Below are 27,851 nucleotides of genomic sequence, written 5' to 3' on the forward strand. Positions count from 1 at the left end.
AATGTGAACCCTTTAATGCTATTAAGATTAAAGGTGGTCTGACTCAACCCATAATGAGTTAATCCCCACTCTTAGCTATGCAACCTTGATACTAAACTAGTACCAGATAAAGGCAAAGAAGGACTTATGAGATGGTTTGCTTTAATCACTGTTTGCATGTCGGTAAATGCTTTTAAAACATATGGAAATGAGAACACAGTAATTGGTCTAACACATATAAATGATTGCTTGGTGTTTCACAAGTCATTAAATGGAAAACAAACATGCAAAAACAGTATGACCTACACTTATATGGACAGACTTGGGTGTACCCGGGGTAAACACCATAAATATCACTAAGGTAAATCTATTTTCACTCATAGTGAACAGTGCATCTAACAAACCCAAAAGTGCCAAACAAAGCAAGCAGAAGTGATTCCTCTTTATAAATGGCGATTGCAGCAGAAAAGAAGTGCATTGGCTAGCAGAGAAATTCTGTGGTAATTACCAGGCTGCGTCACAATTCATATCATCAATAAGGAACGCCCTAAGGTTGCTGAAAAAATACATTCTCAGAATCCTCTGACATAATGGATGGCATGTTGTTTAAGCTTTTCTGTACATGAATACTGAAAAGTTTACTCAGTATGCATGTCCTCATTCCTGGGTTAGTACATGATATGATAAATAACACTGCATGAGCTGACAAATGCTACTTCATATCTATTCTTGTAAATATTTATAGACGTTGTGGGAGGCAAGTCCATGTGTTGCGTGATTGGCTGGATTTGTCTTACAAACTACACCAGTGCTTGAAGTTGCTAAGAGTTGTTTTTAGTTTTTGCTTCTAGCCCAAAAGTGCCTGTCAGCTTGATACCAACAGCTGCAATGTGTTGCTATTGGCTCCCCAGCCAATTAGCACCATGCAAACTTAACCTATGTGACGTTAACAGTGAGTGTTAGTGAATGAACATAACTATACATCTAGAAGCAATTTAGAGCAAATAGTTTATAAAAGGTAGACCATATGTAATTGCTTGCATCTCATGTGAAAGTTAGATTTGTGCCATTCTACATGCAAGCTCCTTGTCCCCAAGAGGTAGTTCCTGATTACTGGTTGATCCCTGTCCCGCAGGAGCTGGTTGTAGCTCCTACCCATCGCATCTTAATTTTGAGTCTTGAAGACCATATGTACAAAAACAAACGTATATATGGCTAGGTTCAACATTCATGATAAATGGCTCGACAATTCTATTCTAGAGACAGGACAAGCAGCAAAGCATTTGCAATTGTTTATATATTTTGTTTTGAATGATGTGTATTGCATAATAAATACTTCTAAGTGAATATAGTTAAATAAATCTCAGTATTTAATGATATCACACTATAAGCCAAAATATCATGAGGATAGCTCAGGGGAAACACGTTTGTTTTGGAAGCCAGGCAACACAGAGTGTTATGAGTTTGATTCCCGGTCCCACGATTAGGCACCGGTCTCCGGCATGAAGCACGATATAAAAGCTAAATATTTTTTTTTCTATGGATAGGTTTGATTTCCAAAACATTTACCAATGGGATTTTCCCAATGAAAAACACGTTTGTAAATCAGGCTGTATGTGCATAAATACTTGTGTGCCATATGTTCTTTCATGACACAAATACATTCAAATATACATACAGAAAATATGAACAGTTATATGCCTTAATAGTGCTACACAAATATTATTTACACACAAAAAGTACATATACATTACTCTATCAAAATGTAAGGAAATCTAACACACAGATAAAAAAAGGTGACTTCATTATTAATCTTTAAGGGAAAAACGGAAGAGAAGAACAAGTTACTTACCAACTGGTGCGTTCTTTCAACTATATGTTCTTCCAACGTATTCCTCATCTTAGATGTATTCGCCCAGATTTAGCTGCTTTGGAAATGTTTTCTCGGCAGAGGGCGCCGTGCGTCGATGTCGTTGAGTCGAAGTCCCTCATAGGCCTCCGTCGAGGGTGACGTCATCGGGTATACAAGTAGCATGCGCAGCACCCATTGGCCTCAGTTCTGTTTTTCCCCTCTTACTCTGCTGTATAGATAGTGTAGGTAGCCAGGTGTCAGCCTTGCGAGAGTTGAAGTGGTAATAACACCGAAAAATCTACAGAGGGGTAGGATGGGAGGGCAAAGAGGAATACGTTGGAGGAACATGCAGCCGAAAGAACGTTACTAGTTAGTAAGTAACTTGTTCTTCGAATGGATTGTGTCCTCCAACGTATTCCTCATCTTAGATAGACTCCCAAAGCAGTGTAAAAAGCTCTCTGGAGGAGGGAGTAGATTTTTAATGTTATACAGCCGAATATAACACTGCTTTTCCAAAAGCAAGCGCTTTAGAGTGGGAAGCATCCAGATTATAGAATTTAGAAAAAGTGTGCAGTGATTACCAAGTTGCTGCTTCACAAATAGATTTTAATGGAACACCTCTTTGAAGGACTGTCAAAGAGGCTATGCCTCTGGTAGAATGGGCCCTCAAGCCTTCTGGTGGATCTTTGCCCGCCAATCTGTAGCATTCTGAAATGCAAAGCACCATCCAACGTGATAGTGTTTGTTTTGACACCGATTGACCCAATTTCCTTCCGGCGTTCCCAATGAAAAGTTGATTATCCACTCTAAACTTGGAGAGCCTAGAAATGTAAAAGCTTAGAGCTCTTCTCGGGTCCAACCTGTGCAATCTTTCCTCCTCCTTACTAGGATGACGTGGAGGATAGAACGCTGGCAGAATAATGTTCTGATTTAAATGGAAATCAGACACAACTTTTTTCTGTGGAACACAGTATAGGGTTGCCCAGAAGACAGTGCCTACAATTTGCTCACTCTTCGCGCAGATGTTCAATCAACCAAGAAAATGTTTTCCAACTTTAGTAATTTTAATGGACAAGTGTGCAAGGGTTCAAAAGGGGCACACATGAAAAAATTTAAGAACCAGATTAAGGTCCCAAACTGGGACTTGGAAAGAAGAAGGAGTGAACACATTGGTGAGTTCCTTTAAGAATTGTATTATCAAAGGAATTTTAAAGTAGGAAAATTCTTCCGAAGAGTGCTTGAAAATGGAAAGCGCTGCAAGATAATCTTTAATGGTCCCAACATTGAGGCTTCTATTTGCCAGGGACAAGAGGAAAGACAACACTTCTGGGATATAACACAGAAAAGGATAAACATTATTTTCCCTGCACCAGTTGCAAAACTTCTTCCAGCAGCAACAGTACAGAGATTTTGTTGCTGTCCTGCTTGCCAAAAGCAACACCTCCATGGTGTCATCTGGAAGGTCCCAATCCTTGTATCTCAGCCTTTCAGATACCAAGCTTGAAGGTTGAGAGTTCTGACCTCTGGATGGAGAACCTAGCCCTCCATTTGTGAGAGAAGGTCCTCTCTCTGAGGAAGATGTAATGGAGGGCAGATGGACATGTCTAGAAGGTCCGGGTACCAAGTTCTCCTGGCCCAATCCGGGGCAATTAGGATCATTCGGTTTATGAACCGTCTCAATATCCAGATGACTTGAGGAATGACAGGAATCGGAGGGAATGCGTAAAGCAGTGGGAAGTTCCACTCACCACGAACGCGTCCTTTAGGGCTCCTCTCAGGGGAAATTCCCTTGAGCAATACTTTTCGCACTTCTGGTTGATTCCGGTCGCAAACAAGTCTACTTGAGGGGTTCCCCAAAGGGTGAAGATCTCTTGAAGGACTTCCTGAGCCAGTTCCCACTCATGGGACACCGTACTCTGCCCGCTCAGAGATTTCCGCCGTCATATTCTCCTCCCAGGCTAGATGAGATTTCTTCTTGAATTTCCCAATACCAGAGCCGCATTGCCTCTCTGCACAGAGGTAGTGACCCTACACCTCCTCTTTTGTTTAGGTAACGCATGGCCACTGTGTTGTCCGTCATTATCAGGACATTTTTTCCCTTGACAGATGGCAGAAAAGCCTTCTGCGCTAGTCTGATTGCTCTCAGCTTCAAAAGGTCGACGTGTAGTTTGGACTCCGATGGAGAACAACGACTGCTGATTGTCAGATCGTTGGCATGAGCTCCCCACCCGATGAGTGAGGCGTCCGTCACTACTGTAATCTCCGGCCATGGTTGCCAAAAATGTTCTCCTTTTAGGATGTTCTCTGTGCAAGTCCACCACAGAAGATCCTGCCGAACCTTGTTCGGAATCTGAAGGAGATCCGTCATTTGTCCTGAGAACTGGGACCATTGAGTCTTTAAAGCCAATTGAAGGGATCTCATCCTCAGGCGTGCTTCTGGCACTAGGAAAATGCAGGATGCCACGAGGCCTAGCAACCTTAAGAAGTCGTAGGCCTGGAGATTTTGGGCATTTTGGAATTTGGAAACCATCTGAAGAATGTCTTGAGCCCTCGACTTGGGAGGCAAGCTCTTTCCCAAGGATGTGTGTCTAATACAGCCCCTATGTACTAGAGCTGTTGGGAAGGTGTCATTTGTGACTTCTTGAAATTGAGGGAGAAGCCCAAACTGTGGAGGAAGTGGCAGGTGACTTTCAGATGATTCAGGGCTTGCTCTGCAGAACGTGCCCTAATCAACCAATCGTCCAGGTAGGGGTAGACGTGAATCCCCCCTCTCCTGAGGTGCGCTGCCACCACTACCATCAACTAGGTGAAGACCCTCGAGGCGGAGGTGAACCCGAATGGTAGGACTCAAAACTGATAGTGCGAGTCGCCAACTATGAACCTCTGGTATTTTCTGTTCTTGAGATGGATTGGCACATAAAAATAAGCATCCTGGAGGTCCAATGACACCAACCAATCCTGAAGTTGAAGGGCCTAATCGATCTGAGAAAGAGTGACCATCTTGAACTTGTCCTTCCTGAGGAGCTTGTTTAAGCCTCTTAAATCCAAGATGGGTCTCAGTCCTCCGTCCTTTTTGGGAATCAAAAAATATGGGGAGTACCATCCCTTGTTCTTCTCCGCTACAGGTACTGGTTCTATAGCACCTCTCTCCAACAGGGTTAAGACTTCCTGCTGTAGGAGCGGGTCTGGAAACTTCAAAGAGTGTCTCCCTGGTGGATTGCTTTGAGGTTGTGTTAGAAAAGGGAGGCAGTAACCTTGGGCTATTATTTCTAGAGCCCAAACATCTGAAGTAATGGCTCGCCATTCTTGCAGATGCTGGGACAGCCTGCCTCCCACAGGTGTCTTGTGATGCAAGTCCTCAAAGTGGTTTTGTGGCGGTTGCTGCGGCTGCTGATGGTAAAGAGGTTGGGGCAGGCATTGCACATTTTCCTCGTCCACCACGAGTGGCTTTTCTCTGGCCTCTGACTGGCCATTCCTCGCCTTTCCATATGAGGAGTAGTAACAATATGATCGTCCCCTCCAAGATTGTCCTGATGCACGAAAAGGCTGAGATTGCATAATAGCAGCTCCTAAAGATTTGGCAGCCGCTTTTGAGGTCTGCAACCTCTAAAGGCTCTCGTCAGCCTTGTTGCCAAAAAGGTGAGACCCGTCAAAGGGCATGTTCAAAAGACGGTTTTGCACGTCTGGCCTCCTTTCCATCTCTAACGATGGCTAGGAATCCTTCCCTTTCTTGCCCTTCTGGTATGTGCTCTGCCGACATTGCAATGCACTCCCACAGAGTGTACAAAAATGTTGCTAAGGCACATGTTGGCCGATTTTAATGCCATACTCCCAGCTGAAAATACTTTGCATGCCCAACCATCCACACGCTTGTCGTCCCTATCCGGAGGGATGGAAGGTTACGCCACCTTAGTTGAAGCTGTGGCTGCCTGGACCACCAGACTCTCAGGAATAGGGTGTTCGGACAGATAGAGGGGGTCGCTACTGGAAGTGCGGTTTTTTGAAGTGAGGGACTTATTCACAGGAGGAATTGAGTCCGGGGTCTCCCAATTTTTGGCCACTCTATTTTGGAAGGCTACATGGAAGGGTAAAATCGGATCTTCGGTGGGGCCATCATCCAATATATCAGTCAGATCATCCTGGATGAACTGAGTTGGTGGTTTAGCCCATCCTAAATAATTGACCACCTTTGTCATCAGCTGCCTGTACGAGGGACTGGCATGTTCCCCTGGTTCTGGCTTGCCAAAATCTGTCTCAGGTGAAGCGTTAATTCCACTTGCATTATGCAAGGTTTCCACCACATCCCTCATTCTGCTTTCCTCAGAAATCAGACATTCTGTGACATTAGGGGTGACATACTCTAGTCCAAAAGGAACCTCTCCCTCCTCCTCAAACCTCTCTTGTTCTTCAAAAATTGAAGTTAAGGATTTAAAATATTCTTTCCTTGGTAGAGGTTTATACATTTTTTTTCTGTAGGAGGTGTTGCAGTAGAGAATGAAGGCTTTACAGTCTTTGCAGCTTTTTCTTTTGCTGCTATTTTGACAGTTTCTGGCTGAATTGGAGCCTTTGAAACATTTGGCGCTGAGGGCTTCGACAGAGCTGACTTAGAGGGCGTTGAGGCGCTCTTCAAAGGCTCGCCCTTTGAGGTGTGTCGAGTCCGGGTTTGGCGAGGGTGACCTTGACCAGTCGACTCGAGCAATCTTTTTCACTCGGGGTCCTGGAGGGCTCCCGATCTTTTCTCCTTCGATCACCCGGCTCGAGGGCGCGCTAGTGTCAGAACGGTAACGCTCCCGGTCAGCTTCCGAGGAAGGCACGGACCGAGGCTTAGCCTTTTCAAAAACCTCCATCATTTTAATTCTAAATGCTTCCCATTCTTCGGAGGAAGAATATTTTGTGGGGCATTTCATTCTCTTGGGGGATTCGTCCGAAGACGAGGTGGAAGGGGACCGGTGGTGATTTTTTTTGGACTTTTTCGTCGAAGAAGAAGAATGGTATGAACCACTTCGGGACATTGACCAATGCTTTTGCCTTTCGCGTCGAGGAGATTTTCCTCTCATGGGATCTCAACTCGACGTTTGAGGCTTTTCGGTCGGGTTTTCGACCTACCTGTAGTTTTCCCTTCCTCTCTCGCAAGGCCTTTCCCGTCATTGCCTGACACTTCGTACAGGCCTCCATGCCGTGGCCTTGCCCGAGGCACCACAGACATTCTTGGTGCGGATCCATGATGGACATTTTGGAACTGCAGAATTTACCCCGAATTGAACCCCGAATGCAGGGTAGTCGGGGTCGACTACGAGGACATCTTGAATATTTACTTCACAATAACTGCGTCACAGAACTATCGAGGCACGCTGAGTCTCCGAAGCAACACGTACTGCGGAAAAACAGAACTGAGCTCAACGGGCGCCGCGCATGCTTCTTGTATACCTGATGACGTCACCCTCAACGGAGGCCTTCAAGGGACTTAGACTCGACGACATTGTTGCATGGCGCACTCTGCCGAGAAAACATTTCCGAAGAAGCTAAAGCTGGGTGAATACATCTAAAATGAGGAATACGCTGGACGACAAAATCCATTTGAATGAGATTTAAAGTGTTTAAAGCACGATAATGGTGATTCTGTTGAAACCGTGCAAAAACAATGCTCAAAATCTACTGTGTTTAAACAAAGTCAGTTTGATGAACCCTGTAGAGAAGCTCCTCAATGCTCACACCAGAAAAAATACAACCCTCTAGGGAAGAATCCCAGCACACCTCTTGCAAAGAGAATAAGGTTTATTCTCATACAAACAAGTATGCGATAGCAAAGAACTCTGCTGCCACGGAGCGCTCCAGCAAAATGAGCATAAACACCAGTTTTTAAAGATAAAAGGCGTCACAACTGACATAAATCACATAGGTATTTATGTACTTTCATTGTTTTTTTATAACATACTTAATACCTGAATTCGGTTTCTAAGCGCGGATACGGGATTCAAACCTCTGTTGCTCTGCGTGGTCTTGCTTCCAAGACCAGCACGTTGCCCCTGTGCTATCCTCCGTATGCATTTGAGGTTACATATCCACATAGCTGGTTGGTGAGACACTATACATAGGCGGCCTGCTACATAGGGGATGCCAGGGGTTGGGGTGGAAATGAGTCTATCCCACCCCACCAGGCGCTTTAAAGTGAGGCGAATCCCAGGCGAATCCCATACGAAGCTGTGCAATGAGCGAGGAGGGGACTGTGCCATGAAACTGGGCACAGACATGGTATAGAAGAAACGATAGATGCATAGATTAAGTGCGCGTTATGAAAAGAACACCATTTTGTACTTGTGGTAGATGCATAGTTTTTCTTGGTCGCTTGAACTCGACTAGGCCCAGATCATTAAGATGGGATGAGCCCGCATGGCCAGTTCTCATGGAAGCTTCCCCTTTTCCCTTCACTGTTGCAATTACATAGTATCACTTGAAGGAATGCACCCTGCAAGGCCGTGAGACAACACCAGGCTGCTCACCATGCCCATTCATCACAGCCAAACATCCAGCAGACCTCTAACCCCAGCAAGCCTATCCAGCCATGGCCCACACCACTGACCCGATCCACAGACCCCAGCCACAACCACAAAACAAATGGCCATCAGAGATCTGAGCATGCACGGCCATTTCACCTCTCCACATCAATACATCCTTTGTAGTGCGAGGTATAGGGAAGGATAAATAATAGACAAAAACGAGGATGGAGGCATTGGGTGCGAGGGGTGCAATATCAATAAAGCACTGAGTGTGTGAGTCAGCGTGACTGTATTTCTTCCTCCCTTCCCCCTGGCACCAGTTCCCGAGCCTGTCATGTGCCTGCCACAGTGATATAGTATGGCTTAGTGTATCATAGCAGTTCTGATATTGTAAATTATGAGGAACCTGACCTTCACTGCTCGGAGAGATGAGCCCAGCTGACCCACATGCAAACTGACAGACGACGGAAATACAAACCAATCGTAGCCTGGCATCCCCATTGGAGCAGACCCATGTGTATGGTCTCGCTAATCAGTGGTGCTAGTTTTTACTGTACATTGATGACGCTACATTGTATTTTCAGTTTCTGTTAGACCAGAACATTCTCGAGCAGCAAAGTTCTTTGCTGATACCTCTGTATTCTGTACAATTAAACCTTGTTATCCTTGCAAGCAATCACTTGGACTTTTTCACTAGAGGATTGCATTCTTTTGGTGACCCTGCTGACGTAATCCCAGCGTCCCAGTATCTGCGGGGCTATCCAGGCGGCCTCTCCCCAAGGGCCGCGCCCACCTACAGCGTCCAGCCCCAAAACGTGTACCTCCGATTGGCCCTGTGGGAGCCGTCTTTGCAGAATCCTGCCTACTCTTTGGAGAGGTGCAGACCGGTGTTGGAACCCTATGAACGGAGGAGTTCAGGTGGACATGCGCACGTGAGTGTGGCCTGCAAGGGATAACAAAGTAGAGGCACATGTATGGAGCAGTGTGAACACTCAATGATTGAAATTTAGAGAGGTGCATGTATGGAGCAGTGTGACCACTAAATGATTGAAATTTAGAGTGTGGCATGGTTGTGGAGTGTGATGATTCTTTAGTTTTTAATTACGTTTTTAAGAATATTGAGGAAAAGGAAAATGGAAGAGAGGGAACCTCCCAGATTGAGGGAGGAAGGTGGCGCCACGTGCCCTGTTTAAAACAGTGCAGGAAAAACACAAGGATAAATATAGGAGTTCCGTATAATTAGAGAGCACAGGAATGGTAGTGTTTGTTGTTTTAGCTTGTTATTTTAGTTTGTTTTACTAGTGTATTTTATGGTGTAAGAAGGAGTGCCAGGAAGGGCGTGTATGAGATGTGTGTGGACGTGTGAGCAGAGTGTGAGGTGTGGGTGTAGTTATAAAGCTCTGAAAGGGAATAAAGGGGTGGGGGTATTGGACGGACGACTTTATATTGGAATATTTATTGACAACATTAAGTTGCATTGTTGATAAAAATCGAACTGTATATGTTTTGAACAAGTAGTATCACAACCAGTGGGTGACTGAAACCAGACGGGGGGGGGATGCCCCACTCCTGGCCAGACCAGGGCTCTTGACAGAAGTGTGTTCGAACACATGTCTACTGTCCTGACAGAAAAATATAAAGGGGAGACCGTTGCAGAATAGAAGGGAGGTATTGACCCTCTGGAAAATGTTTGAAGAAACAGAAGATCCAACGGGGGAAGGGGAGACACATGAGACACATGCTAGCAGCGAAAAAACAGCTCTAGGGGGGAAATGGAAAGAATATGGAAGGGAAAAAAGGAATATATCTGCTAGCAACTCGGCCAGCATAAGGGTTCACTAATCTAACGTAGGTATCAATGGGCAAGAAGCCAGCAACCCCCCCCCCCCTGTATGTCTCACCTTCAGAGGTTACGACCCACAGAGGGGGGAGTGCAAGAGCCCTAGAAATAGCATTGGCATTGACACAGAGTTAGCCAGGTTAAGGGCAGCAATGGATGTGACCAAGGCAGATGCAGCAGTGCCACCTGTGGAGGCACCGGTACAACCAGCGGGGGATGAGTGGAAGGCGGGGGACTTCTAATTCAGAATAGACAGCACACCCATAAGAACCGTTCACACAGAGCGTGACGGAGAGACAGACAGCTTGGGCTATGAGAATGTAGAGTCACGAAGAGGAGATGAAGAAGACTGGAGTGAATTTGATGATACCAAGGATGATGAAGAAGGGGGCGAAGAGCAACCACCCCAGCGCACACCGACTTTAGAAAGCTTGTGGGACGGAAGATTGAGGAAGAGGTTTGCCAGGATGGCATTGGCAAGGAAAAGGGAAGTGTGACTAAATGCGGACAAGGCAAAATGAAAATGCAAATGCCACTGATACACAAGGGAGCATGGAGGCCTCACTATGTACCCTGGGGACATATGGACAAGAATAACCTCCTTAAAGCACTCCCACCACTCACGGCGGGAGCGGGGAAGTGGATATACACTTTTGAAAAGAACACAGCTGGGGTACCTTTAGCAATAGGAGATATTAAAAGCTTATCAGTGGCCGCAGTCCGGGACCAAGCTGAACATTTATGGGTGAAAGCGGGATACCCAGGAGTAACATTGAGCAATGATGGCCATGATGGAGCCTCATTCAACAAGGTTAGGCTGTGGGAAGCATTGTGGCAGGCATTCCCAGACACTCCAGATTTACAATCCATCATGCAGTGTACTATGGGGATGATGAAGACACTGCACAGTTTATTCTCAGGGTCCAAGAGATGGGGAGGGCAGAAACGGGCAACGCTTGGGACCAATCAACTGCACGCTTCTGTTTTATAGTAAAACAGGGCTTAAACAAAGAAGTGCAGAAGGCACTCAACAAAACAGCGGGGAAAGAAGCAAAAGTTTGGCCCGAAATTCAAAGCATTACAGTTCACCACTGTAGAAGGATAAAAGAGCACCAGAAGGAAACGATTCAGAGGCGACAGGCTGAGGAAATGGTCCAAAATAAGTACGTGAAAGTAGCTGTGTTGGCAGCAGGGCCAGCGATGACACAAACAGAGGAGGGAGGCAAATGTAAGAATAGCCGCTGTGTGGGCCGAAGGAGGACAAGGACAGTTGTGCGGCATCCAGCAATTTTCGGGGCCACAGTGGGAAGGAGGACAGCAACGAGGGCTTGGTGGGTTTCGAGGGTCACGGGGAGGTGAGTTTGGGAGTCCGGGACCAAGAGGAGGAGGAACGTTTCAGTGCTGGACATGCGGGAGGTGGGGAAACTTCTCCAGAGAATGCCAAAGTAGACAAGGTATGGGATACAACTACAACCAGCAGAACCAAGGCCCACCATCCCAGGGGAATCCCCAAGGGCCATCTCCCAAAATGACTTTGATACCCTATGAGCTCCGTAAAGCTTATACAAAGTTACCCACGCAGGTTCCCGGCCCTTGCCAACTGCAACACCCGCAGCACACAGTCCAACATTATCAACCCCGTCCCAGCATGCAGCAAGCCGATAACAGGAATGCCTTCGGCAGCACACTTAATGGCACAATGGCCCCATTCCAAGGTGCTACCGTGGTGGGGGGAACCCTTTCTCATTTCCTGGGACCGACACATACCCTGACTAAGACAGCCCACAGAGGGCACTTGCGTGTCCAGTCATCTCAATGACCCTAAATCCAGAAGAGGAACCGTTGGTGGGGGCAGAGATAGGGAACAAACAATTAATCTTTATGGTGGGCTCAGGAGCCGTGAAGTCGTGAATCAGTGAAGGTGACTTCCCGCTATCAGGAAAGATTCTCAACGCGCAGGGATTCTCTGGGGCTGTTTTAACAGTTCCATACACACAAGACTTGGATGTTAAAGTGGGAGGGAAGGTTGTAAGGACACCCCTCTTATACTCTGAGAGCTCTCCTGTCAACTTGCTCGGTAGGGATCTTCTAAGCAAGCTGAACATGCCAATCTCATTCACAGATAGCAGTATTGTCTGCGCCACACCTGGCATGTGTTCAATGAGGGCAATGCTCGTGATACATGCCATGTGATGTAGTGGTACGAGGCATTCCTGTTAACCCTGACATGTTCATTTACAGCATTACAGTGCTGCAATCAGCAGATGCTTGCACTATCTGAAATGTCGTCAGGTTGAGTACGATAGTTAATTTCACATTCTTGTTGTTCATGGCCTTTAAGAATGTCATTGTATTTTTCATTGTGCCCTCCCTTGCCGTGAAGCGCTTTGAAACACATTGGGGGTCATTAGGGAGTTGGCGGTATCCGTGTCGGTAAATACCGGCACGGCTGCCGCCGGAGTCATGAATTTTCCGGTGCCCGGGAATGGGCACTTACTCGGGCATTACACCCCAGCGGACCCAGTAGTTGCCCATTCCCAGGCGCTAGAAAATATTAGTCCCCATTCCCATTTGAGTCCCATTGGACTCAATGGGAATGGGGAGGACTGATGGTTTCACATTCACATTCACATTGATTCACATTCATGAATGGTGCCGGTGCATCCATCAAGGTCTGCGGGCGGATGCCGTTCTGCATGCCAGGTCAGACCTGGTGGACTGAAATGCACCCGCTCGCAGAACTCGTAGTTTGCCGGTCCGGAAACAACTGTACCGGCAAGCTTACCGGTACCATTGTTTCCGGACCGGCAAACTTGTAATGAGGTTAATTGTGTATTGGCGTTATATAAATAAACTATCATATCATATATCAGTTCCACAGATTACTAGAGTTTGCTGAGAGTATCCAATGATTTCATTTTTCACCCCTTGGTGTCCCCAGAGTTGGTTGCAGGTATAATACTCTCCCTGGACCTAGAGGGCCTGCTAGTCTCACCCAAAAGAATTGTAGTTCTAGGTACTGATGCCCACGGATGCCAGTGGCGCACCATCTTATGCATCAATCCTACTGTGGCCCTTAAAGAATTGACAGATGCTGAACTTTTTGAGGACAGCAACAATGACAGGGAAATCATACCTGAAATGTGCATACCCTGTGAGATTATGGTACAGTACTGAAGGGTTCAAAGTCCTTCATGGCTGTTGTCACACCACCCCCATTCGGCCAAGCAGACTTACAACAGGTTCCCTCACATTTATGGACAACTAACCCACATGATGTAAGGATGTTGAAGGAAGTGCAACCCAGTGAAAATCACCTTAAAGGCTGGGGCAGTGTTACCCCGGGTGAAACAATATCCATTGTCGAGCGAGGCAGAGGAGGGGATCAGGGAGACGATACAGGTCTTACTGCACCAAGGGATCATAGTCCCCTCCATCTTACTGCAACACAGCCACAACCCCATTTAAAAGGCATCAGGCGGTAGTTGGAGGATGATCCAGGATCTCCGCCCCCTCAACGACGCAGTGCAGGAAGAATTTCCACTTGTCCCCAACCTGGCCTCCATCTTGTGGAGCATCCCCAAAGAAGCAACCGATTTTATTGTAGTGGACTTGAAGGACACCTTTTTCTCGGTCCCCCTGCACTCAGACTCACAGTACCTCACATCCTTTAACCCGGATGGAAGGCGCTATGAGCACACTCGTTTGCCCCAAGGGTACTGTGAAAGCCCCAGCCTATTCAATAGGAAGCTGCACGAAGACTTAGGCAACATCCAGGTGCCCAGCAGAATAATTCAATATGTAGATGATTTATTGGTATGCAGTGACAGTGAACAGAACTGCCGCAGATACTCCATTGCACTATTACAACTGTTAGCACATAAGGAGTACACGGTAGACAAAGCCAAACTCCAGTATTACCAACAGGAAGTAATCTATCTGGGACAACTTATCTCTGCATATGGGAACAGAATAATCCCTGACAGGGCAGCAAAAGTGTGTGCCACTCCCAAGCCACTCATAGTAAAAGACATGCGAAATGTTTACAGTATGATAAAATGGAACGCAGCTATGAATAAGATTTTCAATGATCTAATGGAAGTGATTTCCACAGCCCCTGTCCTTGCCACCCCAGACTACACGCAGGAGTTTTACATGTTCTCACACTCGAATGACACACTCATGACAGCAGTACTGATGCAAAAAAGCACAATTGGCCAGGACACGGGACAGAGACATGTTGGGGCAGCAGTGGTACGACTATGAGACAGTAGTAATGAAAGGGTTGCCCATACATTACTCAGCCTAAGCAGCAGAACTCGTAGCCCTTTTTGAGGCCCTTCGGGCGTCTAATGGGTGTTATGCCACCATTTATTCAGACTCTGCGTACGTCACCACTACGGTGCATGCAGGTCTTTCACGCTGGAGAAGGAGAGGCTTCGGGCGGGCAGACGACCCACCGGTGCAGCATGCTGCCCTGCTTAATACATTAATTTCCGCCCTTGCAGAACCAACTGTAGTGGCGGTCGGCAAATGCACAGCACACAGCAACAATGCTGACAAAATCTCGAAGGGGAATGCAGCCGCCGACGCGGCAGCAAAAGCTGCAGCATATCTCCCAGTGCCCATGCAGGCTGACTATCTCCCACACGAAGAGCACAAAATGTGGCTCAAACGTGGGTGTGTACAGTCTCCAACTGACCTCCTCTGGAGGCAATAATGCACTGGGAAAGTAGTAATGCCCATGGAATTATTACGCACAGCGTTTAAGCAGTTGCACTACCCTTCTCACAGCTCCAAACAACACATTGCAGCAGACATTCAGGAAGACTGGTTTATACCTAATCTCCAGGAACACCTCTCAACGATGGTCGTTCAATGCACCCCCTGTCAATGTGTTTAGTACAGGGATGGCACTCGGAACATTGCGATGCACCCTGCCCTGCCCCATCCGACCATTCTGCAAGCTGCATATTGACTATGTGGATTTGGGGGAGAGATGCAATGGAGCGCGATACCTTATTGTAGTGGTGTGTCCATATTTGAGTTGGGTTGAGGCCGTTTCATGAACCGACCCAAATGTGCTGCAAAACTCCTTGTATGTTAGGTCTTCCCCCGGTGGTATGTGACGTTCTGAGATCTGACAATGGCACCCATTTTTTCGATGAACTCTTGAAAAAGATCACACCACTATTGGGTATCAAACACCATATGTGTTTGATTTACCACCCACAAGCAAAGGGGTTGTAGAACGGATCAATGGCCTTCTCAAAAGCAGGCTGTCCAAACTATGTGCCACTTTGAAAAAGAACTGGATATACTGTCAACCCCTTGCCCTGTTCAATTTACGCACTCAGCCCACCAAGGACCACCACCTCTTCCCCCCATGAAATTGTAACTGGCAGACACATGCAAACGCCCATCTCCCCTGTGAGGTGGGCATCTGATGCCCATGGGCTGCTAAAATTCTGGGAGAGGAATTCAAGCAATATTTGACACGCCTAACCTGTGCAATTAAGTGCGTGTCACGACAAATGGCACGACCGCACCCAGATGATGCACAAAATATGACAGCCCCACCGGCTGACCCAGCACCCATCCAACTATTGTTGCTAGGGGAGCTGGTGTATGCCAGGAGTTGTGGGAGAAAATGGAACAATTCCAGGTTCCATGGGCCCTATGAGGTTGTGTTTTTCACCCCTCTCACAGTCAAAATGAAGGGGCTGCGATATTGGATACACCTCTCAGACATTTGCAGGACCCCACCCGATTCGAACCAGCTACTGAAAATTAACGCAAAAAGTCTACCTCATCTCATTTATCTTAATAATAACCATATGAATGCATGTACAAAAGCTGTGCAAACATGCATTGCTGTTAAAGGCATATGCTACTTAAAATTAAACATCTTTATCTCTCTTCCTCGCCTTCCTACTTCCAACATTTACTTCATCTACCCTATCCCCCTAATTCCCCATTACTTTGGTTTACCCGTTGTTGTTTCCACTACAGGTGTTGGAATAATGAAGACTTCAACATCAAATTGTTCATTACCTGGCAATAGAAATGTGATCAGTAGCACTAGAGTGTATTATCAGTGTGGCCTCCATTTCACAGCGATTCTGTTTACGTTTCTCATGATTTTGTTAGGAGCGTATTGGGGAACATGTTTTATCTGGGCAGGCCATCTAAAATAAGGGGGGAACATGGGGAACTAGAATTTAAATGAAAATACACCCTTTAACTTAACTGAATTGACCCCAAGCCTGAACCTGAATGAAAGCATGACTGAAAGCACATCTTCTAATTTAACGGGACAGGAGAACATAACAACACATATGTATAATATGATCCCCACAAATTACAGCAATACCCGCAGAACTGTGTGTACAAGTAAAATGTTTGAAGTATTACTTCCAAATGTCAAAAATCTTTTGTATAGTACAAATAATAGTGTAAATATTATGAACAGTAGAAGCAGATTGACAAAAAGACATGTATTACGAAAATAACAGAATAAAAAGACAAACACCTAAACCTAAATATGTTTATGTTTATTGAGCTTATATAGTGCTTTAATCCAAAGCGATTTACAGTAAAACAACAAGGTACAATAACGGATGAAGCATATTTACAAACATGAAACAAACCAGTGATGCAGTATGGAGAACAATTTACTTAAAGGTGGGGGGGATGTGGGGGGGTGGGAGGGGAGAGGAGGTGGGTAGGGAAGGTTTCAATGTCTTGTTTGAGGTCAGAGGGAGGGGAGGAAGGGGGAAGGAGGGAGGGGAAGGGAAGGGGGAGCATGGTGACCTCTGACACCTCTTGGTGGTTTCAATGTCAGATGTGATGTCAGCTGGGCTAGGGGGGAGGGGGGCAGGGGATATGGGGGAGAGAGGTAGGGAAGGAGAGTTAGAGGGGAGTGGAGAAGAAGTGCTCTTAGAGAGGAGCGGAAGGAAGAGTAGAAAGGGAGTTCCAGTGAAGGGGGGGGGCTAAGAGTTGAAAGGAGCGGAAGCGTGAGGAGGCACAAGGGGCTGGGGGAACAGTGAGTAGGTAGCGATCAGCTGAGCGGAGAGGGCGGGAAAAAGAGTAAAATGTGAGGAGGGAAGAGAGATGGGGCGAGTTCATGGAGAGATTTGTAGACAAGACAGAGGAATTGAAATTTTAGTTGAGAGAGGAAGGGAACCAAGGTAGAAATAGAATCTCGAGGGCCAAAAAGTATGGATAGAGGAGTGGTAGATGGATTATATGGGAGTCAGGTGAGAGACAGGGAGTCCAAAGAGGAGAGAGGAGCAGTAGAAGAGGCAGGAGAAAATAAGGGAAGAGATTAAGAGTTTTGAAGCATGGATGGTGAGAGAGGAGCATATCTTGCGGATGTTGAAGAGGTGTTGCCGACAGGCACCAGACGTTTGAGAGATGTGGTTGGAGAAGGAGAGGGAGGAGTCAATGTGGAGGCCAATATTGCGCGCATGGGTGGAGATGGGGAGATTAGAAGGGGGAAAGTGGATGAAAGGAGAGGGGAAGGGCAAGGAGTGTTAGGAGTGAAGAAAAGCACTTCAATCTTGACAGTGATGAGGGAAAGAAAGTGGGATGACATCCAGTTTTACATGGCCGTAAGGCAGGAAGAGAGAGTGTGATGGAGGTCGGGAGTGAAAGAAGAGAAGGAGAGAAAGAGTTGGGTGTCATCAGCGTAGAAATGGTGGGAGATGCCGAAGGAGGAGATGATGGGGACAAGAAGGGAGGTATAGAGAGAGAAAAGAAAAGGTCCAAGTACGGATCCCTGGGGAACGCCATAGTTCAAGGCGAATTCGGAGGAGGAGTGGCCACCCCAGGAGACAGTAAAGGAACGATTGGAGAGGTAAGAGTAGAGCCAGGAAAGGACAGAGCCTTTGAAGCCGAAAGAGGACAGAATGCTAAGAAGTAAGGGGTGATTGATGGTATGAAAAGCTGCAGAGAGGTCGAGGAGGATGAGAATTGAGGATTGCTTAGCGCAGCGAGCAGTGAGAAGAGAATTAAGTACATAAGTGAGAGCAGTCTCAGTGGAGTGTTTAGGGCGGAAACCAGATTGAGAGGTGGGGAGGAGGGAGTGAGAGGATACAAAAGATGAGAGTTGAGAGTAGGCTAGGCGCTCAAGGAGCTTTGAGATGAAGGGGTGAAGGGAGATTGGTCTGAAGTTGGAAGCAAGAAGAGGGCTAGCAGAAGGTTTCCTCAGGATAGGGATGATGGTGGCGTGTTTGAAAGATGAAGGAAAGGTAGTAGAGGAGAGACAGGTGTTGAAGAAGGTGGTTAGGTAGGGGATGAGGAGGGGGTAGATTTTGGGGATGAGGGAGGTCGGGATGGCAGCGGTAGGGTGAATTTTGGACAGGAGACGGGAGACACAGGCTGGGCTAATAGGAGAGAAGTTAGACATATTAGCCGAGATGGAAGAAGAGGAGGCGGGAGGAGGGGGAAGGAGGAGAGATGGAAGGAGAGGAGAGGATGTTTTGGCGTAGGGAGAGAATTTTGGATGAGAAGAAGTTGGCAAAGTTGGAGGGAGAGAGGGGAGAGTTGGTGCAAGGGTCAGGAGTAGGAGGGGAAAGAAGGCAAGAGAGTCTCTGGAAGATGTGGCGTGGGTGAGAAGCTTGTGAGTGGAGGAGGTTAGAATAGTAGGAGCGCTTGGCAGATGTGAGGCAAGAGTCATAGAGAGAGTGATAAGAGAAGTAGGAGGATTGATTAGTTAGAGAAGGGGATTTGAGCCAACGTCGTTCGAGGCAACGCATGGACAGAAGGTAAGAGGAGAGCCAGGGTTGGGAAGATTTGTGAGAGGGGGAGAAGGAGGTTAGAGGATTCAGTTGGTCGTGACTGGAGGATATAGAGGAGGACAGTGAGGAGAGGGCGTCGTCAGCCGATAGAGATGTGAAATCAGGGAGAGGGGGAAGGGAGGAAGAACAGGAGCCGAGGAAGAGAGAAGGGTTGAAGTTGCAGAGGTCACGACGAGAGTAGGAGGGGGCAGAGGGAGAGGGGGAGGACAATGAGCAGGATGCAGGAGTGAGGGAGAAGGAGAGTAGGGCATGGTCGGAGAGGTAGTTGGGAAGAGATGATATGGGTGATGAAGAGTAAGAAGAGAGAAAGATGAGGTTGAGAGCCGGAGGAGTGGGTGGGTGAGGTAGGAAGGGGAGAGAGGAGGTAGGAGTCGAGTAAGGAGAGAAGAGGGGAAGATTGAGAGGAGGTTGAGAGAGGGAGGTTGAAGTCACTGAGAACAGAGAGAGGAGGAGGGAAGGGAGTGATGAGAGAGAGGAGGTGGTCGAGGTCTTCATAGAAGGAAGAGAGGGAGCCAGGAGGTCTACAAATAATTAGGAGGGAGATAGCGTGAGGGTAAGTGAAAGATTTCAAAAGAAATTCGAAAGAGGAGAATGTAGGGAGAGATAAGGTAGGGGAAGAAGAAAGACATTTAGGGTGGAAAATGAGGCCGATGCCACCTTTGTGATCTGAGGGGCGTGAGACATGAGAGAAGGAGGAAGAGGGGGTGGAGACAGATGCAGGGACAGTGAAGTTGAAGGGGGGGATCCAAGTTTCAGTGATGCAGAGGAAGTGTAGGCTGAGTCGGAAGAACAGGTCAAGGGCCGCAGTGGCTTTATTGCAGATAGATCGGGCATTCCAGAGGGCAATGTTGATGATGCTGGAGGGATTGACAGTGGGGGGGTAGACAAGATTTGAGCGAGGAGGGATACTACAAGAGGGGCAGGGGTGGGCAGGAGGGAAGGTGAGAGGGGGTGGGCATGAGGGTGAGCGGGGGAGGAGAAAGAGACGAATATGACGCACGCCACGGCCTAGGCCTTGATGCAGTTGAAGCTATCCATCACCCTGAGCACTCCAACAGTTGGTATTCCGACATGAGTGCAGTAGGAAGGCGAATAACTAATAGCAGTTGCTATGTGTGCTCCTTAATACCACACGAATCTGGGAGACCCAAGGTTCTAGTACCACAAGAAGAACAAGTTACTTACCAACTGGTAACGTTCTTTCGACTGGATGTTCCTCCAACGTATTCCTCAACTTAGATGTATTCGTCCAGCTTTGGCTGCTTCAGAAATTGTTCTCGGCAGAGGGCGCCGTGTGTCGATGTCGTCATTGGGTATACAAGTAGCACGCGCAGCAGACGTTGGCCTCAGTTCGGTTAATCCCTTCTTGATCTGTTGTTTAGATAGTGCCGGTAGCCAGGTGTCAGCCTTGTGAGAGTTGAAGTGGTAAGAACACCGGAAAATCTACAGAGGGGTAGGATGGGAGGGCGATGAGGAATACGTTGGAGGAACATCCAGTCGAAAGAATGTTACCGGTTGGTAAGTAACTTGTTCTGTGAATGGATTGTGTCCTCCAACATATTCCTCATTTTAGATAGACTCCCAAAGCAGTGTAAAGGTTTTTTGGAGGAGGGAGTAGAATTTTATTTTTTTATTTTTTTATAGAGCTGAATACAGCACTGCTTTACCAAAAGCAAGCTCCTTAGAGTGGGACGTATCCAGATTGTAGAATTTAGAAAATGTGTGCAGCGAAGACCAAGTTGCTGCATCACAAATAGATTTGATGGGAACACCTCTTTGAAGGGGTGTCGAAGAGGCTATACCTCTGGTTGAATGGGCCCTCAAGCCTTCTGGTGGATCTTTGCCCGCTAATCTGCAGCATTCTGAGATGCAAAGCACAATCCAACGTGATAGGGGTTGTTTCGACACCGATTGACCCAACTTCCTTCCAGTGTAGCCAATGAAAAGTTGATCGTCCACTCTAAGCTTGGAGAGCCTAGAAATGTAAAAGCGTAGAGCTCTTCACGGGTCCAGCCTGTGCAATCTTTCCTCCTCCTTGCTGGGGTGAGGTGGAGGATAGAACGCGGGCAGAATGATCTTCTGGTTCAAATGGAAATCAGACACAACTTTAGGTAAGAACGAGGGTTTAACTCTCAAAACAACCCTGTCCTTGTGGAACACAGTATAGGGTGGCCCAGAAGACAGTGCCTGCAACTTGCTCACTCTTTGATGTTAAAGCAAACAAGAAAACGGTTTTCAACGTAGGTGATCTTAATGGGCATGTGTGCAAAGGTTCAAAAGGGGCACACATCAAAAAACTTTAGAACCAAATTAAGGTCCCAAACTGGGACTTGGAAAGAAGAAGGATGGAACACATTGGTGAGTCCCTTTAAGAATTGTATTATCAAAGGAATTTTAAAGTAGGAACATTCTTCCAAAGAGCGCTTGAAAATGAAAAGCGCTGCAAGATAACCTTTCATGGTCCCAATATTGAGACCTCTATGTGCCAGTGATAAGAGGAAAGATAACACCTGTGTGATAGAACAAAGAAAAGGATCAACAATCTTTTCCCTGCACCAGTTTCAAAACTTCTTCCAACGGCAACGGAACAAAGATGTTGTTGCTGGTCTTCTTGCCGAAAGCAACACCTCCATGACATCATCTGGAAGGTCTCAATCCCTGTATCTCAGCCTTTCAGATAGAAAGCATTGAAGTTGAGAGTCCTGACCTCTGGATGGAAAGCCTGGCCCTCCTTTTGTGAGAGAAGGTCCTCTCTCCGAGGAAGACGTAACAGAGTAAAGATGGACATGTCTAGAAGGTCCGGGTATCACGTTCTCCTGGCCCAATCTGGGGCAATTAGGATCATGCGATTTCCGAACCGTCTTAACCTCCTGATGACTTGACGAATGACAAGGATCGGAGGGAACGCGTATAGTAGTAGAAAGTTCCACTCGACCACGAACGCGCCCCCTAGGGCTCCTCTCGGGGGAAATTCCCTTGAGCAATACCTTTCGCACTTTCGGTTGATTCCGTTCACAAACAGATCTACTTGAGGGGTTCCCCAAAGGGCGAAGATCTCCTGAAGAACTTTCTGAGCCAGTTCCCACTCGTGGGACACAGTACTCTGCCTGCTCAGAGCGTCCGCCGTCATATTCACCTCCCCGGCTAGATGAACTGCCGATAAGGAGATTCCTTCTTGAATTGCCCAAAACCAGAGCCGCATTGCTTCTCTGCACAGAGGTAGTGACACTACACCTCCTCTTTGTTTAGCTAATGCATGGCCACTGTGTTGTCTGTCATTATCAGTACATTTTTTCCCCTGACAGATGGCAGAAAAGCATTCAGCACTAGTCTGATTGCTCTCAGCTCCAAAAGGTTGATGTGTAGTTTGGACTCGATGGAGACCAACGACTGATGATTGTCAGATCGTTGGCATGAGCTCCCCTCCCCATGAGCGAGGCGTCCATCACTACTGTAATCTCCGGCCATGGGTGCCAAAAATGTTCTCCTTTTAGGATGTTCTCTGTGCAAGTCCACCACAGAAGATCCTGCCGAACCTTGTTCGGAATCTGAAGAAGATCCGTCATTTGTCCTGAAAATCGGGACCATTGAGTCTTTAGAGTCCATTGAAGGGATCTCATCCTCAGGCGTGCTTCTGGCACCAGGAAAATGCAGGATGTCATGAGGCCGAGCAACCTCAAGAAGTCGTAGGCTGGGAGATTTTGGGAATTTTGAAATTTGGAAACCATTTGAAGGATGTCTTGAGCCCTCGACTTGGGAGGCGAGCTCTTTCCCAAGGATGTGTCTTATACAGCCCTAATGTACTGGAGCTGTTGGGAAGGTGTCATTTGTGACTTCTTGAAATTGAGGGAGAAGCCCAGTCTGTGGAGGAAGTGGCAGGTGACTTTCAGATGATTCAAGGCTTGCTCGGCAGAACGCGCCCTGATCAGCCAATCGTCTAGGTAGGGGTAGAGGTGAATCTCCCCTCTTCTGAGATGCGCTGCCACCACTACCATCAACTTGGTGAAGACCCTCGGGGCGGAGGTCAACCCGAATGGTAGTACTTGAAACTGATAGTGCGAGTCGCCAACCGCAAACCTCAGGTATTTTCTGTGCTTGAGATGGATTGGCACATGAAAATAAGCATCCTGAAGTTCCAATGACACCAACCACTCCTGATGTTGAAGGAGCTGAAGGATCTGAGAAAGAATGACCATCTTGAACTTGTCCTTCCTGAGGAGCTTGCTCAAGTCTCTTAAGTCCAAGATGGGTTTCAATACTCTGTCCTTTTTGGGAATCAAAAATATGGGGAGTACCATCCCTTGTTCCTCTCAGCTACAGGTACTGGTTCTATAGCACCTTTCTCTAGCAGGGTTAAGACTTCCTGCTGTAGGAGTGGGTCTGAAAACTACAAAGAGTGTCTCCCCAGTGGATTGCTTTAAGGTTGCGTTAGAAAAAGAAGGCAGTAACCGTGGGCTATTATTTCTAGAGCCCAAACATCTGAAGTAATGGCTCGCCATTCTTGCAGATGCTGGGACAGCCTGCCTCCCACAGGAGTCTTGTGATGCAAGTCCTCAAAGTGGTTTTGTGGCGGATGCTGCGGCTGCTGATGGTAAGGAAGATGCAGCTGGCTTAGCATGTTTACCTCGTCCAGCACGAGTGATTTTTCTCTGGCCTCTTTGACTGGCCATTCCTCTCGCCTGTCCATATGAGGAGTAATAACAATAGGATCGTCCCCTCCAAGATTGTGCTGATGCACAAAAAGGCTGAGGTTGCCTAATAGCAGCTCCTAAAGACTTGGCAGCGGCTTTTGAGGTCTGCAACCTCTCAAGGCTCTCGTCACCCTTGTTGCCGAAAAGGTGAGACCCGTCAAAAGGCATGTTCAAAAGACAGTTTTTCACAACCACTCAAATCTGCGCATCACTGTGCTAGTGGCCATGGACCTGCTCACACTATCTGCAGTGTCAAATCCAGACTGAAGGGATTCCTGCATGGCCTGCTTCCCATCTCTAACGATGGCTAGGAATACTTCCCTTTCTTCCCCTTCTGGTATATGCTCCGCCGCCACTGCAATGCACTCCCACAGAATGTACGAACGTTTTGCCAAGGCACATGTGGAGTTGGCCGATTTTAATGGCATACTCCCAGCTGAAAATAACTTGCGTGCCCAACCATCCACACGCTTGTCGTCCCTATCCGGGGGGATGGTAGGGTACGCCACCTTATTTGATGTAGCTGTGGCTGCCTGGACCACCAGACTCTCGGGAGTAGGGTGTTTGGACAGATAGCCGGGGTCGCTACTGGGAGGGCGGTATTTTGATGTGAGGGACTTATTCACAGGAGGAATTGAGTCTGGGTCTCCCAATTTTTGGCCACCCTATTTTGTAAGGCTACATGGAAGGGTAAAATCGGATCTTCGGTGGGGCCCTGATCTAGTATGTCAGTCAGGTCATCCTGGATGAACTGAGTTGGTGGTCTAGCCCATCCTAAATAATCCACCACCTTTGTCATCAGTTGTCTATATGAGGGATTGGCATGTTCCCCTAGTTCTGGTTTGCCAAATTCTGTCTCAGGAGATGTGTCAACTCCACTTGCGTTATGCAAAGTTTCCACTAAATCCCTCATTCTGCTTTCCTCAGAAATTAGACATTCTGGGACATTAGGGGTGCCATACTCTAGGCCAAAAGGAACATCCTCCTCCTCAGACCTTTCTTGTTCTTCAAAAATTGAAGACATGGATTTAAAAAAATCTTTCCTTGGCAGAGGTTTATACATTTTTTCTGAATGGGTTGTTACAGTGGAGGCTGAAGGCTTTGTAGGCTTTGCATCTTTTTCTTTTGCTGCGCCTTTGTCAGTTTCTGACTGAACTGGAGGCCTTTGAAACTATGGGCACCGAAGGCTTCGGGGTCGACGTCGAAGAAATAACAGTCGTCGACAGAGCTGGCTTCGAGGGCGTCAAGACGCTCTTCGAAGGCTCGTCCTTCGAGGTGTGCCGAGTTCCAGCCGGCGTCAATGACCTCGAGCAGTCGACTCCACTCGAGCGATCTTTATCACTCGGGGTCCTGGTGGGTTCCCGATTTTATCTCCTTCGATCACCCGGGCTCGAGGGCTCACGAGTGTCGGAACAGTAACACTCTCGGCAGGCTTATGAGGAAGCCGCGGACCAAGGCTTACCCTTTTCAAAAACCTCCATTTTAATTCTAAATGCTTCCCATTCTTCGGAGGAAGAATGTTTTGTGGGGCATTTCATTCTCTTGGGAGATTCGTCAGAAGAGGAGGAGGAAGGGGATCAGTGGTGTCTCTTTTTAGACTTTTTCGTCGGAACCACTTCGGGACCTAGACCTATGTCTTTGCCTTTCGCGTTGAGGAGATTTCTCCTCATGGGTTCTCGACTCGGCGCTTGAGGCTTTTCGGTCAGGTTTTTGACCTACCTGTAGCTTTCCCTTCCTCTCTCACAAGGCCTCACCCGCCATAGCCTGACACTTTACACAGGTCGTGGTTTTCGCTGAGGCACCACAGAAATTCTCGGTGCGGATCCGTGATCGACATTTTGGAACCGCAGGTTTTACATTTCTTGAACCCCGAAGGCGGGGTAGTCAGGGTCGACGATGAAGACATCTCGAATATCTTTACAATGATAACTGCGTCACAGAACAATCGAGGCGCGCCGATTCTCCGAAAGCAACATACACTGCGGAAAAACGGAACTGAGGCCAACGGGCGGCGCGCGTGCTACGTGTAAACCCCATGATGTCACCCTCGACAGAGGCCTCCAAGGGACCTCGAGGACCTTGACGCACGGCGGCCTCTGCCGAGAAAAATTTCTGAAGCAGACAAAGCTGGACGAATACATCTAAGAAGAGGAATACGTTGGCGGACACAATCCATTCGAAATACCAATTATAGAAACACAATGCCTAATTCATCTTGCGCTATGTAGGCTCAGAGGCACTTTTCAGGCACATAACATCCACCTACAACGTGTTGATTCGGACGCCCAGAAATGCAAGACAAGTCTGACCAACACCAACTGCCCAAAACAGCCCTACTAAGTGATCGCAGGAGCGAAGTACATTAACAAGTGGCAAGAAACAACCCTCACTTGTAAAGCTGAAGGACTTCTAGGGTTTCCAGAAAAAAATGTGGCCCTCGTGGAACAAACATGTGCACAGATATAGACAGAACACGTCACAAAACTAACATGGATTGCAGCAATAGAGAAGCCGGTGAAAGTGCACCAGGAAAAGACTTATGAACTGTGTTTTTTCATGCAAAGGAATTATCTCTGTAGGCTCAAACGAACGGTGTAACAGAACTGTGCTAATTGTTGACCTCGAAAAGGGCACTGCAGCGCTGATGGACTACTACTGGGTGTGTGGCCAACAAGCGGACTTGCATCTCCCACCATGCTGCAGGGGCTATTGTTCGTTAGCTACCCTATACTCAACCCTGTTAGCAGTCCCAGAAGAACACCTGAAAGGGGGGCCATTGCCTGACGATGCACCCACATTGCCCCCAACCATCGCAGCACAGCACACGCTGCCGCCACCAGACTTTTGCATCCTCTCTGAGAAAGAACCTTTTGGCCAAGTGCAAAGGAGAAAGCATCAAATTGCCTTTCAAAAGACCCATCAGAACTGCTCGCACAAATACCTGATGAGTACAAGTTCTTAACTTCAGCAGAGACATTTTTCGCATCCTTACTACTACCCAGTGTGCAAACACGAGCCAATGCCAAATGGCTTCAGATAGTGCGCTCGGAGTTGATACAGTTGGCTAATGACACCGAGCAAGGGTTCAAAGTTATAAGAGTGGAGCTGTATGCCCACAGGCTGATAACGATGCAGAACCATGATGTGCTCGATCTGCTGACAGCAATGGAAGGCGGTGTTTTAAAAAAGATTGCAAGTTCATGTTGCACATGTCGTACCGTCTGAAGATGCTGAGAATGGGACATTGTCACACGTTATTGCTGCAGTGCATGACCTAGGGGGGGAAGATGAAAAAGGAAGCTGGCATCCAAGAAGAAGATTGGTTCACGCTGCATTTAGTTGGGCCCCATCCTGGCTTGAAACATTGGTGAAAATGTTGGTGCCCATCATCGTGCTCATTCTGGTCATATTTTGCACATGCCAGTTGGGTCACCGGTGTTGTGCCACAGCAGTGCCTAATAGCGCAATGATGATGGTTTCTATTGGTGTTCCCAAAGTACGTTGTGATGCAAAGGAAGTAGAAGTGCAGAACAATCAACCCATTCCTCACATGGTCCCTACAGAGAAGTAGTTGACAAACTGTGCCACACAACCATTGTCCCTTCCCTTGACCCTTTAAATTACAAGGAAGTGTGGGTTGACTTAGCCAGGGATGGGGGCTTAATTTATATGACATGTGCACCCGAGGAGTATGTGCGAGCAGGAGAAAACCTACGACATGTGTTTAGGGCCTGGATGCCGATAAAAGGAACACCCCTCTATGAAGATGCAGTGAGAAGAGAAAATGAGTACAAATTACCAGGTTACTCACCGTAGTGACCACCTTACTCCTAGTCCATAGTCCCTTTTCCTCCATACTTATGGGACATCTCTCCGTCCTGTGGGACGGGACCAGAGCACTTTGTAAAAAGCATCCACATTTTTTCAAAAATGTGTCCCTCCTCTCTTTCCTGCGTGGGGCCCGGCACGCGGCCGTAACCCCGCCCACCTTGGCTCCGCCCCACGTATCGCCCATCAGTCCTTTTCTATCGCAGGGTCAAAGACCCATTAGCAATAACAGAGGAACCTTATTAGAGGGGACGGTGGGCGGGCGTATGGAGGAAAGGGGACTATGGACTAGGAGTAAGGTGGTCACTACGGTGAGTAACCTGGTAATACTCCTACGTCCCGTCCCCTTTCCTCCATACCTAT

The 27,851-nt window shown here is 47.4% G+C and overlaps 1 protein-coding gene across 4 annotated transcripts in view; it reads right to left on the reverse strand.

The window, feature by feature from the left end:
• The window catches only part of SLC35F4 (solute carrier family 35 member F4), a 647,823-nt gene that overhangs the window by 303,479 nt on the left and 316,493 nt on the right, over window positions 1-27,851 (reverse strand). The window lies entirely within an intron of this gene.

This window comes from Ambystoma mexicanum, chromosome 14, assembly GCF_040938575.1.
Source record: "Ambystoma mexicanum isolate Mex_15411 chromosome 14, UKY_AmexF1_1, whole genome shotgun sequence".
NCBI lineage: Eukaryota > Metazoa > Chordata > Amphibia > Caudata > Ambystomatidae > Ambystoma > Ambystoma mexicanum.